At 40.2% G+C, this 16,831-nt stretch overlaps 2 long non-coding RNA genes across 2 annotated transcripts; one reads left to right on the top strand and one right to left on the bottom strand.

Annotated features, from left to right (window-relative positions):
• Window positions 1–2,238: 2,238 nt before the first annotated feature.
• LOC124279462 lies at window positions 2,239–16,282 on the bottom strand. The gene is made up of 3 exons (XR_006899380.1): window positions 16,157–16,282; window positions 5,373–5,377; window positions 2,239–2,250 (listed from the first exon to the last, which is right to left on the bottom strand). It is a non-coding gene; the product is annotated as an uncharacterized LOC124279462 (long non-coding RNA).
• On the top strand, window positions 4,747–10,289 carry LOC124279461. Its single transcript, XR_006899379.1, has 3 exons — window positions 4,747–4,773; window positions 9,356–9,592; window positions 10,196–10,289. It is a non-coding gene; the product is annotated as an uncharacterized LOC124279461 (long non-coding RNA).
• Window positions 16,283–16,831: the final 549 nt, after the last annotated feature.

The raw sequence follows: 16,831 nt of genomic DNA, 5'->3' as shown, positions 1-16,831 counted from the left end.
TGATGGAGGTGGGTTTTACGATATATGTAGCAGTGCTTCCGTTACACCCAACATTATTTACAGTAGATCGGAGTAGCAGTTGCAGTGGAAGAAGTAGTAGTACCTACATCAATGTCTATCAGAAATAGTGGACATTGTAGTAGAGGTAGTCGTAATGGTACTGGAAGCCTTAGTAGTAGTAGTGGCAGTAGTAATGGTAGTAGCAGTAGTAGCAGCAGTAGTAGTGGTAGGAGTAGTAGAAGTCTTACTATGACTAGTAGTAGCAGTAGTAGTAAGAGTGGTAGTAGTAGTAGTAGTAGTAGTAGTAGTAGTAGTAGTAGTAGTAGTAGTAGTAGAAGTCTTAATAATAGTAGTAGTAGTGAGGTGAGGTGAGGTGAGGTGAAATTGGGTTTAACGTCGTGCTTGAGAATATTTCGCTCATATGACGACGTGCATGCGTATGTGTATGTGCGGCTGCTTGTACTAGCCCAGACTTAAGCTGGTTTTATAGTGCTAGCCCACTGATATACCATGTCGCAGTTAAGCATGAATACCCCACTCAGACACATTATACTGACTCCGAGCCGACCAGCCCTTGTTATACCCATTAATTCCGAGCGCCAGGCAGGGAACAACAAGTACCATATTTTAAGGTCTTTTGGTATGACGCGGTCAGGGATCAAACCTGCGACCTTCCGCTCTCCGGGCGGACGCTCTAACCACTACACCACGGAGGCGGTCAGTAGTAGTAGTAGTAGCAGTAGCAGTAGCAGTAGCAGTAGCAGTAGTAGTTTGTTGGGTAATGCCGCACACAGCAGTATACCAGCTACATGACATCATTCTGGAAGTAATTGAGTCTTTGCTCGTGAATCAAGTGATCAACGCCCTTTACAACAATTATCGGCCGCTGAAGAGTAGTAGTAGTAGTAGTAGAAGAAGAAGAAGAAGAAGAAAGTAGTAGTAGTAGTAGTAGTAGTAGTAGTAGTAGTAGTAGCAGTAGCAGAAGACGAAGTAGTAGTAGTAAATCAAAATATTAAATTGATTAATTATGACGCAACAAGTAGATGACGTCATATCAAACATTATGACGTCAACAGCGGCATGAGTTTTGAAAGACTGTCACAGCTGGATTGTCTTACGACTACTGAGAATGTTGACAATCAACCTCGGCACTATACAGTTTATATTTTCCGTCACATCGATGCATCCATCTATGTGTTTGCCCGATTAACCGTACGAGTTAATCAAGTGCTGGTCCCAGTTGCCTGGTCATGCATAACGCCATATCATTGCTGGAAACTCTTGTCCAGCGTTAAGCCTGTGGGTCTCTAGATCCCCTGATGAACTACTTTGCACGTTGTGACCGCCACAATATGATTCGTTGGTAGTCACGGACACACATCAAATATAAACAATAAATGTACAAATACTCATACAACGTACGCACGAAATAACTGTCACATATATTAATGTCGCCAGTGCTTCAGATTAACAGTCATCTACAGAATGATATTTCTCGCCTTGCCACATGATGAACAAGCTTTAAACTGTCACTTGCACTGTCACTGAAAACTAAACCAAGGTTGTAATGATCTTAATGAAAGATGGCAAACTGCATATCAAAATTTCACAATGTCACAAGATTTCGACGCTTGCTCGATGGTTGTGTGAACAGGTTACCACAATCAACACCTCGGGAAATCTTTCAAATCGTTTAACGATAGGCATGTGGAGAAAAGTTCACAAGACAAGGAGCACAACATCAAGCGGAAAGACCATTTTGCTTCCACGTCACCGTCACACATATCTCTCTTTGTATGGCCAATACTGGGCGTTGAGAAGCCGAAAATGGCACAATGGACAGTTCACATATGAGTTCAAATGCTATCTGGAGAGCTTTAATGGTCCGGCAAGGACGTAACGGCGTCTAGGAACAGGACCAAGCGACGCTCCCTTCGGTGTGCGGTTGAAGTGTTATGGTACGTGGTGGGATCGAAACTCATTTTTTGTTGTTCAACTCCAAACTCAGCAAAATTTCAGCCATATGGTGGCAGTCTGCAAATAATCGAGACTAAACCAGACAATCCAGTGATCAGCATGAAAATCGATCCACTCAATTGGGATATGATGACATGTGGCAACCAAGTCAGCCAGCCTGAACACCCTTTTCATTAGTCGCCTCTTACGACAAGCATGGGTTACTGAATACCAGGGTGTCACAGTGAAGCATGATTACCCTACTCAGACACATTATACTGACTCAAAGCCGACCTTGTTGTACCCATTAATGCCGAGCGCCAGGCAGGGACCAACAAGTAACATATTTTACCGTATTTTGGTATGACGCGGTCTGAATACCAGGGTGTTGTTGTACAAAACATCCTTAGCACTAAGATTACCTTAAGTCTATGTTAAGCTATTGGAGTTACGGTCACCTTAGCTCTAAGATTGCTTTGTACAACGGCACCCAGTTCCAACCCGACTCCTCACGGGTGAAAAATGTTTTGAGAATAAACTTCATGGATGAGGAGGAGCAGGGTTATGGATTGACAACTTATTTATCAAGCATGATAACGATGTCAGCATCTGCACCGAAACGTTGCACCTTTTGCAATAAAGACGTTGTCAATACATAAAACTGTATTGTTCCTCTTCATCATACCAACTTCTAAACGCAACTTAAAGAAGTTACACCTCATGAACGTTAATGGCAGGACGACCTCGGTCGATATCATGCTCTGCCCTTTCATCAAATTCAGGTATGTCAACTCACGTTGCAGCAGGGGAATGCATGCTCCCATGTCAGGTAACACAATTTAGTGGTAGTATGGTATTGGTGTACTGCCATAGCCGGCTGTTTCTCCAGATTTCCTTCTCTGAACCCAGAATCGATAATTCGAATCGATCTCGAATGGGCTAATCCTTGATTGACATTTGGTACTATGTTCCCAAGGCTGTCGTGAATCATCTAGTGTTTTCAATACGGCGACACTTTCTTTAATTATTACTGATATTCCGTATTTTGGAAGAACAAGAAACCTTAGAGCTAAGCTGTTTTGTGGTGCGCCAGTGGTAGCGTACATTTATACATGAGTTGGCAGCAATAACGGCAGAGTGAGTGAGTGAGTATGCTTTTAGCAATATTCCCGCAATTTTGGACACCAGAAATTGACTTCACACATTGTACACATGTGGGAAATCGAGCCCGGATCTTCGACGTGACGAACGATCGCTTTATTCACTAGGTTACCCCACCACTACTTATAAGGGCAGAGATCAATTGCCATGGGATATTTGTTGAACAATTAAGCCACTAGAGACTACTACTACAAAAGCAGTATGGTCACAGGTAAATCGAGACGGCTGGCCCGCATCTCTGGAACAATCTTCCATCTCACCTCAGACCACAACCAGATTTGGCTGTTTTTAAATCAAATCTAATGACTTGTCTCTTTACTATTTGAATTTAATGTAACGAACCAACGGATATAACGAAGTGACGGATATTACGAACTCTTTTTGTGTCCCTGCCACATGCAATGAATAACGGTTAAATGTGCGTGTGTGTGTGTTTGTGCGTGTGTGTGTGTGTAAACGGAAACTGTCTCGTTGTTGCTTATGTCCCTTTGATCGATTGTTTTCGTATAAAGACGATTAAAATAACACCAATCTGTTGAACATATCCTGTAAGCATCTCTGCTATTGCAGCAATTTGCCTTCATCAGTTCAGAAAGTTTGGCAGTGCTACCAATCACAGTACATATAACATTACCATAAAAATATATGTATCAGTGATATATACCGGTGCAAAAGGTGCAAACCACCATCCAACATGATGGACCTTGACTTCGATGTTTCAGCATTTCAGTTTATCAATGCATTTGATGAACTTGTTCAGTCGTCATACTATCGTGGTATTACTTGTCGCAGACAGACTGATAAGATAAAGGTTGGGGCAACTACGATGATAACTAGGTCTTTCAAGAGATTAACTAGATAATAAAATCTATTGATAACATACCTGATACGTTAAATTCTTTGGTGGATGTACTAATGTGAACCAATGTATTGATCTGTTCTGTATAGTGGTGCAACAAAACCGTATTTCAGATACATCACGGTATGTCACCTCGATGCAGTTCGAATAAAGGAGACCCGTGAAGATCCAGGTTAGAATTGATCTTCAGTACCCATGCTTGTCTTAAGAGGCGACTAACGGGATCGGATGGTCAGGCTCTCCGAGTTAGTTGACACATGTAATCGTGTCATCAGTTGCGTAGATCGGTGTTTATGCTCAGTGGATTGTCTGGTCCAGACTCGATTATGTACAGACCACCGCCATATAGCTGGAATATTGCTGAGTTCGGCGTAAAACTAAACTCACTCACTCGAATTAAAGTACAGTGCTAGCATACTGAGAATCGTAACCATTATACGAACCCATCATCACTTACTTAAGCATTCCTGCTGGACGCGACTCTTCACAGCCAATTACCACTAGACCCTTGTTTTGGATTGTGAAACTTTCCTTATAAATCATATCATCTGTCTCGCACATCCATCTACATCCAGACCCATTTACTTATTCAATACCACAATCAGATTATAGGTATCGAGTGTGTACATTAATTATTGTTCCCCTTCTACCCAAATGTCATTTATTCTATAAGTATCGTGCGATCAATGCTAAATAGGCAGAATGAATCACGCTGTTTACGAGGGGATGGTATAAAGTACGAAATGCCACTGGTGCCATCGCTTAGAAGGGACGGCTACAACTGAAGACACACAAAGGTAGGTTATCTTGGCATGTAATTTATAATCTTTGGTTCTTCTTTGTGTAAGATATCTGTGTATAATTCAAATAATCCTTAACTGCTAAGGTGGTATAAATTTACATTTGTAAGCAGATACAAAGTTAAGGCCTAGACTTAAATGTGTGTTGGAAATGTTCATTTCAATATACAAAAGTTAAAGAATGTTTTCATTAAAACAAAAAAACTTTGAAACATCAGATTATAATGTCCTATTCTCTCTTTAAACAACAATACAGTAGAATATCATAATTATTTGTTTCAATAAAGAATATTCGCGTCTCGCCAGATCAGACTATGTTGTTATGTTTTAACAGCAATACAGTAGAATATCATATTTGTTGTTATGATTTATAGATCAAGGTATATTTCAAATGTTAAGCCAGTCGGTATTTCTTGTAACGTCAGTGTTGAACAAAAGAAATACCATTCTCTATTTCCAATTAAGAAACATATTTCATGGAAGTTTTTATCTAATGCAAATATCAGTTTGTTTAGCACACTCGAGCCAGCATCAAATGCTACAATAATACAAGCAGCGTACACACACCAAACATTGTTAGAGGAAACAGTGAAAACATGTTCTGGTATGGGCTGAGTAACATTTTAAATATACAGATGAAGGAAATGGAGTTTTAATGTCTGATTCAGGCATCCTATGACCTCGAATTGGCTAAAGTCTACGTTGCCTTTATGAAAGGAGTTTCCTCAGAGTAGTATTTTTTAAACAGCTTCAAACGTCCTATGACCTCAAATTGGTCAAAGTCTGCACCACCGTTAACAAAGAATTCGTCCAGAGCCGACACGACTAAACATTGTTAAAAAAATAGATACTCAAAATGGTGATTTAATGACGTATTCAAGCTTCCTATAACCTTCAATTGGACAAAACCAACAACGCATTTAAGGAAGTGTTCTTTTCGGGTCTTTTTTAATCATACAGATAGCGTATAACCTTGGTCATCATGAGTTCTCGACTCGACGGAGGTATGATTCCTGAATCGAAAAGCACCAAGTGACATTCGTTGTGGGAGCTTATCTATTTGAGTGGTCTCTGACAAAAACCTAAACATTATTGTGTACATAATATGCTTTATGTACATGAACACTGTGAAACAATACAAGTGACTTGCGTTCCTTTCCACTTACACTTTTTCTACAAAAGTAAAATTATGTGTTCAATTAAAATAGACACGTGTCATATTACGATATGATGGAGTAAAATTTCATAAGATCTTTTGTCCCGGGAGCTTTTGTCTTGGAACTAAACCTTTGGTAGGTTGGTTTGTTGTTTAACGCCGCACTCAGCAATATTACAGCTAAATAATCGGGTCTGGACAAGACAATCCAGTGATCAACAGCATGAGCGTCGAAGGCAGAAAACGTTTGACAAACAAACACAAAGACAGTGGATTGACCATATATTATGCGTGAGTGCCAAATCTGTTTTGGGTCACATGCTGACCGCGAAGCATCCCCTATGATCCCTGTAACGATGCATGGGATAATTCCCAACATGTCCGTACAATACTATTTAACAAACTTTCACGAAGAGCGCATAAGGGGCTATAACACGGGAAATTAGCAAATGAAATCGCAATTTTGTTGTTACCCACATGTACAGTATCATGATATGTTCATTTTACGACGCATTCTTTGAGCATGTTGGTATATCATATTCAGGCTTTCTGGGCCATCGATGTTCTGTGTGAAATAAAACCAGTAACATATAATAGAAGCGACAAAAGGCTTTTCACATTCATAAGAAATCTATGCTGACTATATCATGAGCATATATTTGTTTAACCATGTTTCTTTGAACCGGATGGTTTTATAAAGCGGATATGGTTTCTATAATAAAGAACTGAACAGTCCGGATTATTGACGTTTCAGATAAATTACTTTTTAAACGCCATATCATCCATAACATACATTTATGTTGTTTTCGCGCCTGCAATCTAATTATTACCGTGCGTATCAGTTAGCATAATTGTCAAGTTGGCATATTGGCAAACTATTGGAATATCATATATTCGGTGCGTTCGAACACTATGGCTAATCGCATCGGAAATAGAAACGACAAAACCAAATTAAAAAGACACATGTCCATGCGGCGTGTAGTTCAGCACTATATGAGTCATCATGGAAGCCTTTTCGACGTAGGGCAGATTTCATTTGCCGGAACAGGGGAAGTGGGGTGCTTCCATTGCATTGATTCAAATTTAGTTTCTGAGTCCCAGTGGTGGCTCCATGTTTCATGACCTGTCACTAGACAAGAAAGAAATCCGGCTTCATCAGCAGTATAGAGATCAAGGAGCTATCGACAACTTTCAATTCTCTGATGGCGATCTTGAGCTCTGAGGGTTCTAGGTACCCATCTTGGACATACCAAGATGCTCATGAATAATGGTTTCAACCGTTACAACTGATAGTTGGAATTCCTTAGAAAGTTCAGATTTAGTTCAGTTTTATTCGTCGGTCAGACCAAATTCCTCTTTCCATAGCGGCTATGGTTTCCGGTTGGGTGGCATCTGAAGGCCTGCCTAACCTTCAGTCATTGTCTATGGACTCCCTACCCCTTTGAAACTGTAGATACCAACGGTAAACTATGGAACAGTCAGGAGCATCCTTACCCACCATTTTACACATGCGATTATGGATTTCTTTTGCTTTCCATCCCTCCTTGGTAAGGAACTTTATTACAGCGCGTTGTCTGAGAGAATCCATGACTTTGACCACCCTTAGGTGAGGTGAGGTGAAATTGGGTTTAACGTCGTGCTTGAGAATATTTCGCTCATATGACGACGTGCATGCGTGTGTATGTGTATGTGCGGCTGCTTCTACTAGCACAGACTGAAGCTGGTTTTATAGTGCTAGCCCACTGAGATACCATGCCGCAGTGAAGCATGAATGCCCCACTCAGACACATTATACTGACTCCGAGCCGACCAGTCCTTGTTGTACCCATTAATGCCGAGCGCCAGGCAGGGACCAACAAGTACCATATTTTAACGTCATTTGGTATGACGCGGTCGGGGATCGAACCCGCGACCTGCCGCTCTCTCCACCCTTAGGTGAATGAAGCCATCATATCTAACTTATTGTTGTGTCTGGAATTTGTCATCACACGTGTCAACCTGATGTTATGACTAGTGTCACACCTGCCACAAGTTGACCCGTAAAATGTTTGTGTAAACACAAATGCCCAAGTTGCAAAACTTATTGGGCGCCCCTCATAATATTGACTATCAGATTAGATGCGATGCTTATAGAATTGTTGTCACATGAAAACAAGAAGGTATTTTATTTTATAAGGACTGACAATTGTCGATCTGACAAGTCATGCAAACTAACTATGCACACTGTTGACAGAACAATTTCAACTGTCAGAGGTTTTCACTCGTGTAATTCATATCATTTGAGAAACACCAAACTCTGCGTGTATCTTGGTATTTTCATGTTTCTCTTTTGTCCAAAACCATCAGTTGAACATGACCACTACCCAAGCCGTATAATGCTATACCTTACTCCATGATATGCATAAAAACATATTGTGATAAAATATAGGAATGAAGTGTATGAACATTTATACTTTATTGTCCGAAAGTTTGTTTTTGTTGGAATTTGGTTTACACCAGATGCGGTGATAACATAACATAGTATACCATTACTATACACGGGAAAAACGCATTTTGTATTTGGACATAAGGATTTACAGAGGTATGTGGTGTGTAGTCTTTTGCATGCAGCCCAGGGTGCCGTTGTACAACGCGATCTTAGCGCTAAGGTGGCCATAACTCCCATACCTTAACATAGACTTAATAGTCTTAGTGCTAAGGTTGTTTTGTACAACGGCACCCAGGTCTCAAATCAGTTGAAGTTAGCAAACGTTGGTCACGGAGAGTGTTGGATTGGTGACCGTGTTTGGCAGCTTGACTCATGAGAGTCTCTGGGCCCCACAACGGCCACACGTTACACATGTGGCCTCACCTTAGTCAAGTAAATTTGTACAAAATTGCCTCTGTTCACCCATAAAAAGTGGGTAGCCGGTGGGATAAGTCATATGACTATTAACCTTCTAGCGCCTCACAGCTACAGGCAATAATGTCCATTGTATTGTATGCGCCTAGAGAATGCCCGTTCGGCAAGGATTTCACCTGGCCCTATTGTTTTAATAATAAAAGATTAAAAAATATACTGAATTTGTAAAGTAATAAAAGGAAAGAAATGGGTTTTAAAATAGATGAAAGCTAGACACACAATGCCCTTTGAACAGATGATTTGTAAATCAAAAGCAAGAGTAACATTGCTGATATTACAAGACCTTATTTCACATAGAAAGCAAGTGTTTGTTGACGTTTTCGGAGATTCTTTTGGCATTTGCTCTAAAATTCAATTTATCATCAATAGCAGTTCCCAGATCTTGTTACAATATACGATTAGCAATGCATTAATAACATATTGTATGACAGGTAAAACAAGTATTTATTAGACAAAATATTTTTTGTTGACACAGAAACTGCTTCTAGACAATATTTACATACGCATGGCATCAATTTCAGCATCCAAATGGTGAAGCAAGTTTTCATCCTGCTGGTCATCAGCCTGGTCATCTCCCTGACCTATTCCTACCACACAGTTGGACGACGGAGCGCCTACAGCGGCAGAAACTACTACTACGGCAACACCCCTCTCAGCAACAAAAACTTCCTTCGCTATGGTTACGGTTATGACTACAGCCCAGAGTATGTAGACGTCAACTACAACTATGGCGGCAGATATCTTTACTAAACATTATGGTAAGGGTTTAAAATTACTTTCTGGTGCTCATGAGCTTTTAAAATGTCCTTAACACTGAAATAACAGTTATTAAAGCGTTCGCTTCCCCACTTGGGTACAATGTGTGAAGCCTCAACAATCATATTGCTGAAATATTGCTAAAAGGGGCGTAAAACAATATTCACTCACTAAAATGGAGTTTGAATCAGTATAACTGCATAATTAGTATGCTAATCAAAGACTGAAGGAGACCCTCAAACTGCGAATCACTTATTGCGTGGGTGAGATTTATGCCTTGAATAGTACTTCCTTTCTACTATACCCTTTCCATATCCATAATATATCTCAACCCAAGGTAAGGTAAATATATATCATGAACATGTGTATAAAGTGATTATACAAATGTTTTCGAAAAGGTGAACGCATCCTGCCCACCGGTTTGCACCGTTAAACTCATGCAAAGGTCGTTTCACCAAAATAAAGAATTGCATTGGGCATTATTTTGTCACAAAAAGATGATTTTAAAACTTTCTTCTGTCATATGCCTATTGTAAATGTTAGGCTACTCTAATGTCCACGTGTATACACTCAGTAGGCTTTTAAATATTTTGTTTGTACTTCAGGTCCTTGGCGTCCTTTGGTGAATTCGGTGGCGTGAAGTTATGTCATATTGCCTTCTCGTGTAGCTTTATTAGAAATAAAAAGAACTCATCATACTGTTATTGTTTATGAGACTATTTCACATTTTGATACTACATAGCTTATAAGCTACACTTGAGAATCAAGTCAACACGTAGGGAGTTTATCAAGAGGCATCTCGGCTACATTCTCCCATCATCAACCCTCATTTGTCATGATCGGTTATTGGAAGTGAAGTGAGCTTGTCAGAGTTATTGCTCGGCCTAATACCCGTGCGATATCTGTCATCATATATGTGACATGTCGGATACCAGTTCTCGACAGCTGACGGACATGTCGTGAAAAAGTCTCCAGGAATTCAGTCTACCAAATTTATGTATTTCTATTAAAACGACATGATAGCATTGAGGTTTTGAGTGTACCAAACTTATGTCTCACTATTTAAACAGACAGTATTATGGTTTTGAGGCTACCAAACTTATGTCTCTCTATTTAAACAAACAGTATTAAGGTTTTGAGGCTATGTCCCTCCATTTAAAATATATTCTTTTTTCAATTTTGTGGAAAAGCATAGTTCCATACATTACCACTGGAAAACACAACCAAATCTCCGACTCGTGACACGTCTGAGGTACAGGTAGTACTTCGATTACTGTGTAATATTGTAACTCCTTTAATACTTAAACAAGTACGGATCATAGTGGTGTACAAAGAATGGCTGTTTTTATTTTCACAGTACAGCTTTGTGGTGTAGCAATTTACGCAGAGTCAGACAGAGACTCCCAGGAGAAGGCGGTGGCATGTGGTGCTGTGTATAGAGCATAAGCAACGTTGGGCGCGGAGAGTTATTGCATCCGTGACCGTGTTTGGCAGCTTGACTATTGAGACATGTGCTCTCACCTTAGGCAAGTGAGTTGAAAATTGCCTCTGTTCCCTCAGGAGAAAATGGGACCCGGTGGGATAAGTCATGTAACAAGTAATCTTCTAGCGCCTCACAGGCAGCTTGGATTATTGGGGGTTATAATATTCAGATTGTTTGGGTGCTTCGAGCATGCATTGTGCATGGAGAAATGCGCATGATAAATGGACTAATATTATTACTATCATAGAAAGCGGAGAAGTCAGGCTGCCACTTGGGCACCATATAGGCTAAATTGGCTGGTCAGTGTTCGTCCTTCTGTGTCGTTGGCTTGCCTTCTGCTGTGCTGGTGTCTCCGCGCTCTTAAGCTTCTTGCTGTCTGTCGGCTCTCTCTTTGCTTGCCCATAGGGTCTGCCTTTAAAGGCAGATGAACGGCTAACAATCTCCAAAGATTCATATAGACATAATCTCGTTAGATTCATATTTTGACTAGCTTGACATATCTCTGACAAATAGCTTTACAACACATCAACAAAGACCTTTGTCAAGTATCAGACTGTCATGCTCCCTGAATTGATATAAGATTCTAAGAATATCGTAGTCTGAAAAGTGACTGACAGGGATTAATGGTAAATCCTAGTGAACAAAAGAGTTTGTCAATATCACGCACTCATACTGTTGATGACTGGAATGCCTGGCCCAGACTCGATTATTCACAGACCGCCACCATATAGCTGGAATATTGCTACGTGCGGCATAACACTAAACTCACTCACTCTCTTAATATCCAAGGGACATTTCGTAATTAACTGAGATATGTTCGACTGCTTTCAAAGCCGAATGTTAGGACTCTTACTTAAAATGCACATATTCCATAGCGTCATTCGTGGTTTTCCGATTAAAAATAACTGAGAGAACCATCGTTCCTTCTTACTTTCTCTGGGGCGTTGGGGTAGCCTATTGGGTTCGAATCCCCACATGGGTACAATTTCTGATGTCCCTTGCCGTGATATTGCTGGAATATTGCTAAAAGCGGCGTAAAACCAAACTCAGTCAGTCAGTCAGTCAGTCTAACTTTCTCTGCGAATCAAAAATCTGCGAAAATGTATTCATTTTTATCTCAAACACTTGCAGGCTAAATAACCTTCGTTTGTTGTTTCAGTTTCTAATTTCTTCATCAGTCATGCAGGCGTAAATCTGAGAAAACTAATAACTGCCGATGTTGTAATGTTGTGAGGGTTATACGTTTACGCTGGTTTCTGGAGCAAAGGACAAAGCATGCCTTTTCTTATCATAGTCACTAATTTGTCAAAAGTATCTACATCTGATGATTAGTGAGAAGCGACAAATACCTCATCAAGATTGGTACCCACGTGTGTTGCTTGTACTGCCTGCCTTTCTGTCGGTTCCTCGTCACACGACTACGGCAACGTCCGTAAAATGGTCGGCCACCCTGACTTCAGTTATTTCCTTGACTGCTATCATGCCGGTACGAGTTGCCTCCCCTTAACCACTTTGAAATCGATTTACAGCTCATGCTCGTCTCGCGACACATTCTACGTTTCATTTTAATGTTGTAACTGCAACATTTCCACATGACCATGATCATACACAAACACGCACGCCCACACATTTTACACAAACTAAAATGATACTTTAACATAACAAGGCGACATAAAATAAATTTCTTGTTTCTCATCACTTTTTTAAAAAAAGATGATGATTAGGTAGGGCGGATTTTACTTTTATTTTTCCCCCTTATTTCCCATTCAGTGTTAGTCGAAAACTTGGAATGCCGGAAGCTGATACGGATTTGGGAAGTTGACCGGCTTTATACACGCAACTTTACCAATGCCAAAACATTTAAATCAGATTAGGGTCGGGCGGTCATGAGAAACGAGAAATTATTTTTATGTGGCCTGACATGCTTTTGTAACATGAAACATAAATTAGCTTGTTTCATGAAGGGATTCATGGTCAACATATGCATTTCGTCATGTGCTTCGCATTCAGTGCAAACCTCTCTCGGTTGAGGGGATCGGGGAGTCATTCAGAGTTACCTCCCTTGCATTTCATTGAATGCCGTCCCCACTTGAAAAATAGACCCTTTCATCGGGATTCTTCAGCAGCCGGATGAAAGGTTTCATCTGACTCGCAAATGATTTGCAATTCCGTGTCGCAACAAAGCCGCACCACAACAGTCGAACTGTATATCACCAACGGTCTGGTTTAATCAAGGACGACTATACTGTGGTGTAAATGCATCTTGAAAATCGCATATTACTCGGTTATTATTATTTTCCATATCTGAGTGAGTAGGGTACGTTTTACGCCGCTTTTAGTAATATTCCAGCAATATCACGGCGGAAAACACCAGAAATGGGATTCACACATTGCACCCATGTGGGGAATCGAACCCGGATCTTCGGCGTGACGAGCGAACACTTTAACCACTAGGGTTCCCTCAACCCGTCCATAAGTAACGGAAGCAAATATACAGACTCTCGAATCTGAAACTTAACAAATCTTTTTCCGCGATCTTGGGCTTGACGAGCCAGAGGTTATCTTCGAGGTTAATTAACCGCTCCTAGCAAATATTGGAATTAGTGTCCATCAGACACATTCGCTTTTAAAAAACAACAACTTTAATATGTGTTGATATGCATACATCATCGTTGTATTGAATACAGTTGGCAGTTAGATGTCAGCTTGTACCAGTATTCCTGCATGTCGTTAGTAAAACAAAGTCAATGTCGTCAAAACATAATCTGTATGAGAGAGATACAAAATCTGCATGCCGATAGAAATTAATGTTTTTAGTATCGTTAGAAAAAAATAGTTTATATGCTACCAAAGAAATTAACTAGAATGTAGCTTGACAATTACATGTAAAGGCATAACATATGCAAATATATAGTCAGAGAAATTTATTAGTATATATATAGTCAGAGACCAACAAAAATCTTCCGACATGCCTGGATTGGTACAAGTGACCTGTAACGACAATCAACAAGAGCAATAACGACAGTCAACATTTGGACCCTCACAACCACAGTTGCAGGGTTCACATGACCGCCCACGTGTCTGGACATGATTGTGACAGGTTCCCCATGCAGTCCACTCGCTCCATGACCCCAGCTCCTCCTTCCATGGGGTCAGGTCAACCGTGTCCAGTGAGCTACAGGGCACTCTGAAAGGAAGAAAAAATATTTAGCAAGTAGTCTTAAACTTGTCAGATGGGTACACAAATTACGCGATTGAGACTACCAATTGTCAGATCACTGTCAATCACTGTTTTGCGATTAGTTGACTGACTCTGAGAGCCTGGGTTCGAATATGAGATGTGACTCAAACAAAAACGAAAGTACTAAAATGTGTAATTTGCTCTGAAACTCAAAGATAGGTTATATAACTTGTTATCTTGTCTTCACGTTGTCTACTCGATTTGTAATTCGGGTATGTACTCAAGGGTTTGTACAAGCTTGGACTGACTTGTTGACATTATTTGTCAAACTACTACAAAAAACGGATGGTCCAATATATATTAGACTACCGGGAACGGATACCTGTATATTCTGTCACAGAAACAGAACTTTAAATAGATTCGATATTCGAAATGTTCGTTGTTTTCTTCAAAGTTTTGAGTTTTTCCAACAGGACAACATCTTTCCAATGATTCTTTTCTCGTAATTTGTATTACTTTCTCGAATTTTCCAGCTTCTAAAACATACTTGAAGAAAAGAGAAATTGTTTGTGAAATTACGAGAAATAGTCGGTGTGTTGACATGACTATGACTATTGGTAAACACAACATTTTCGTCAGTGCAATTTAAGGGCAACTCAAAATAAAAACATTACAGCAGTTCATGGTATCTTACATGTCCGCCATTTTCTCAAACATGAGCTTATAACAAAGGGATATAACTCTCCTTAACTAAGTGACATTGTGACTTAAATAAGAGCAAAATATGCATCTCAGACTAAACTAAAGTTTACATCCTAAAACCCCCATTAAAACTTAAAATTTTACAAATTAACAAGTTGCATCATTCGAATACTGGACACCGGTTTCGTGAACACATCAGCCAAATTGCACTCACTTAGTACATACACCAGCTCAGCTGACCCATACTGAACTTCTGCCCTAACAAAATGGTACTCGATATCAGTATGTTTAGATCCTTGCTGACTGACAGAGTTCTTGGCAAGTGAGATTGGCTCCTGATTGTCAACATTCAGGAGTACAGTTGCACATACATACTGATTGCTCTTAGGTATAGTTGTCTGGGGAACTTCCCTTCCTGAGTTGCAGCACTCAAAGCCATGTACGCTGTTTCACATGTTGATAGCACTACAGTTTGCTGTTTCTTGCTCTTCCAGGAAATCAGTGGTGCGTCACCCATATCCAGTCATACTATGTCGGTCATCTGACGTCCCCCCTTTGATTCTATGGACATCATCACATGCCACAATGGTATCATCCACCCAACCAGTCATGATGACTGGATACCCATTAGCCCTTTTAAAGTAAACACATGGATCCGCCAAGGACTGATTGAAACCGGCTTCTGTTAGGTGGTCACGTAAACAGGAGTGTTCCAATTCCTGCCACTCTGTTTTAAACCTCAGATGGATTTCTAAATCTACACACTAGTTTCTCACGGTTTTGTCAACTTTCTCAAATCCATCTTGTTGTTCCATGTAGATTTCACAATCTATTGGAGCATTCAAGTAAGCAGTTTTTACATCCATTTGGTGGACGGTCATGTGATTTGCGACTGCCAGTTGCATTAACATACGGATGGATGTCAATTAAGCCGTGTGAGCAAATGTCTCCGTGTATTCTTGGTCCTTTACCTGCGAGTCGCCCTTGGCCACATATCTGGCCTTGTACTTCTGTGGGTTGGACATCGGCCACAACTGTCGTTCTATCTCCAGGGAGAGTTGTCAATTCAAACGTGTCATCTTTTATGCGGGCGCACATCTCCTCCTCCATTGTTTCTTGTCATTTGCCAGCGTCTGGGGACTTCACTGCCTTCACGTAAGATGTGGGAACATCATCAGTATGAAATTGTGATTCTGCCACATAGCAGAGTATGAAACTCAAGAAACATTCATCCAGACCACAGGGCTGCATAGATGTAAAACTTGCCAGCCCTGACCAAAACTTACCTGCCCGCAAATAATTTAGGTTCGACAATCGACGTAGTTTATCATCCAATTGGAATACATTTGTTTTTAGGACCGACCGTTCTAATTTTTTTCCCATTCCAACACTGACAACTCGAACCTAAAACGTACCGCCTCGTCATATAAAATGTTTATCTTTTAATCAGTCGTGGCCACAAATCCAAAGGACGCGAGAAATTGTTATAAGAATTACAATAAATGAGAATCAAGAACATTATTTAGATAATTTTGTCTTTATTAAGTTTTTCATATGCAGTTTTTGCAGTGTATCTCTTTCTACCAAATTTTGTATCATGTGTGCGTCTCCTACAAAAACCACACCATCTATTAATTCTGACACTGTTTGATGTTATCTCACTCCCATTTTTGTCCTCACTTTTGCACTGGTATGGTTTGTGACCCACTTTTCCACATGTAAAACACCTTATTTTCAGAACACTGTCATCGCCATGTGCTATCCGAACCTTTACAGTTTCTTCATAATTTCGCAAAGAAGTCTTAAAATTAAGGAATGTCATAGCTGTTTCTCTTTGAGTTACAACGGTTGAGAATGTCTTGTTATTTGCTGGTG

The sequence above is a fragment of the Haliotis rubra genome, unplaced genomic scaffold (assembly GCF_003918875.1).
Source record: "Haliotis rubra isolate DU_JTF1 unplaced genomic scaffold, ASM391887v1 Scf250, whole genome shotgun sequence".
Lineage (NCBI taxonomy): Eukaryota > Metazoa > Mollusca > Gastropoda > Lepetellida > Haliotidae > Haliotis > Haliotis rubra.
The sequence above is the reverse complement of the archived record's forward strand: the minus strand, read 5'-3'. Positions and strand labels throughout refer to the sequence as shown.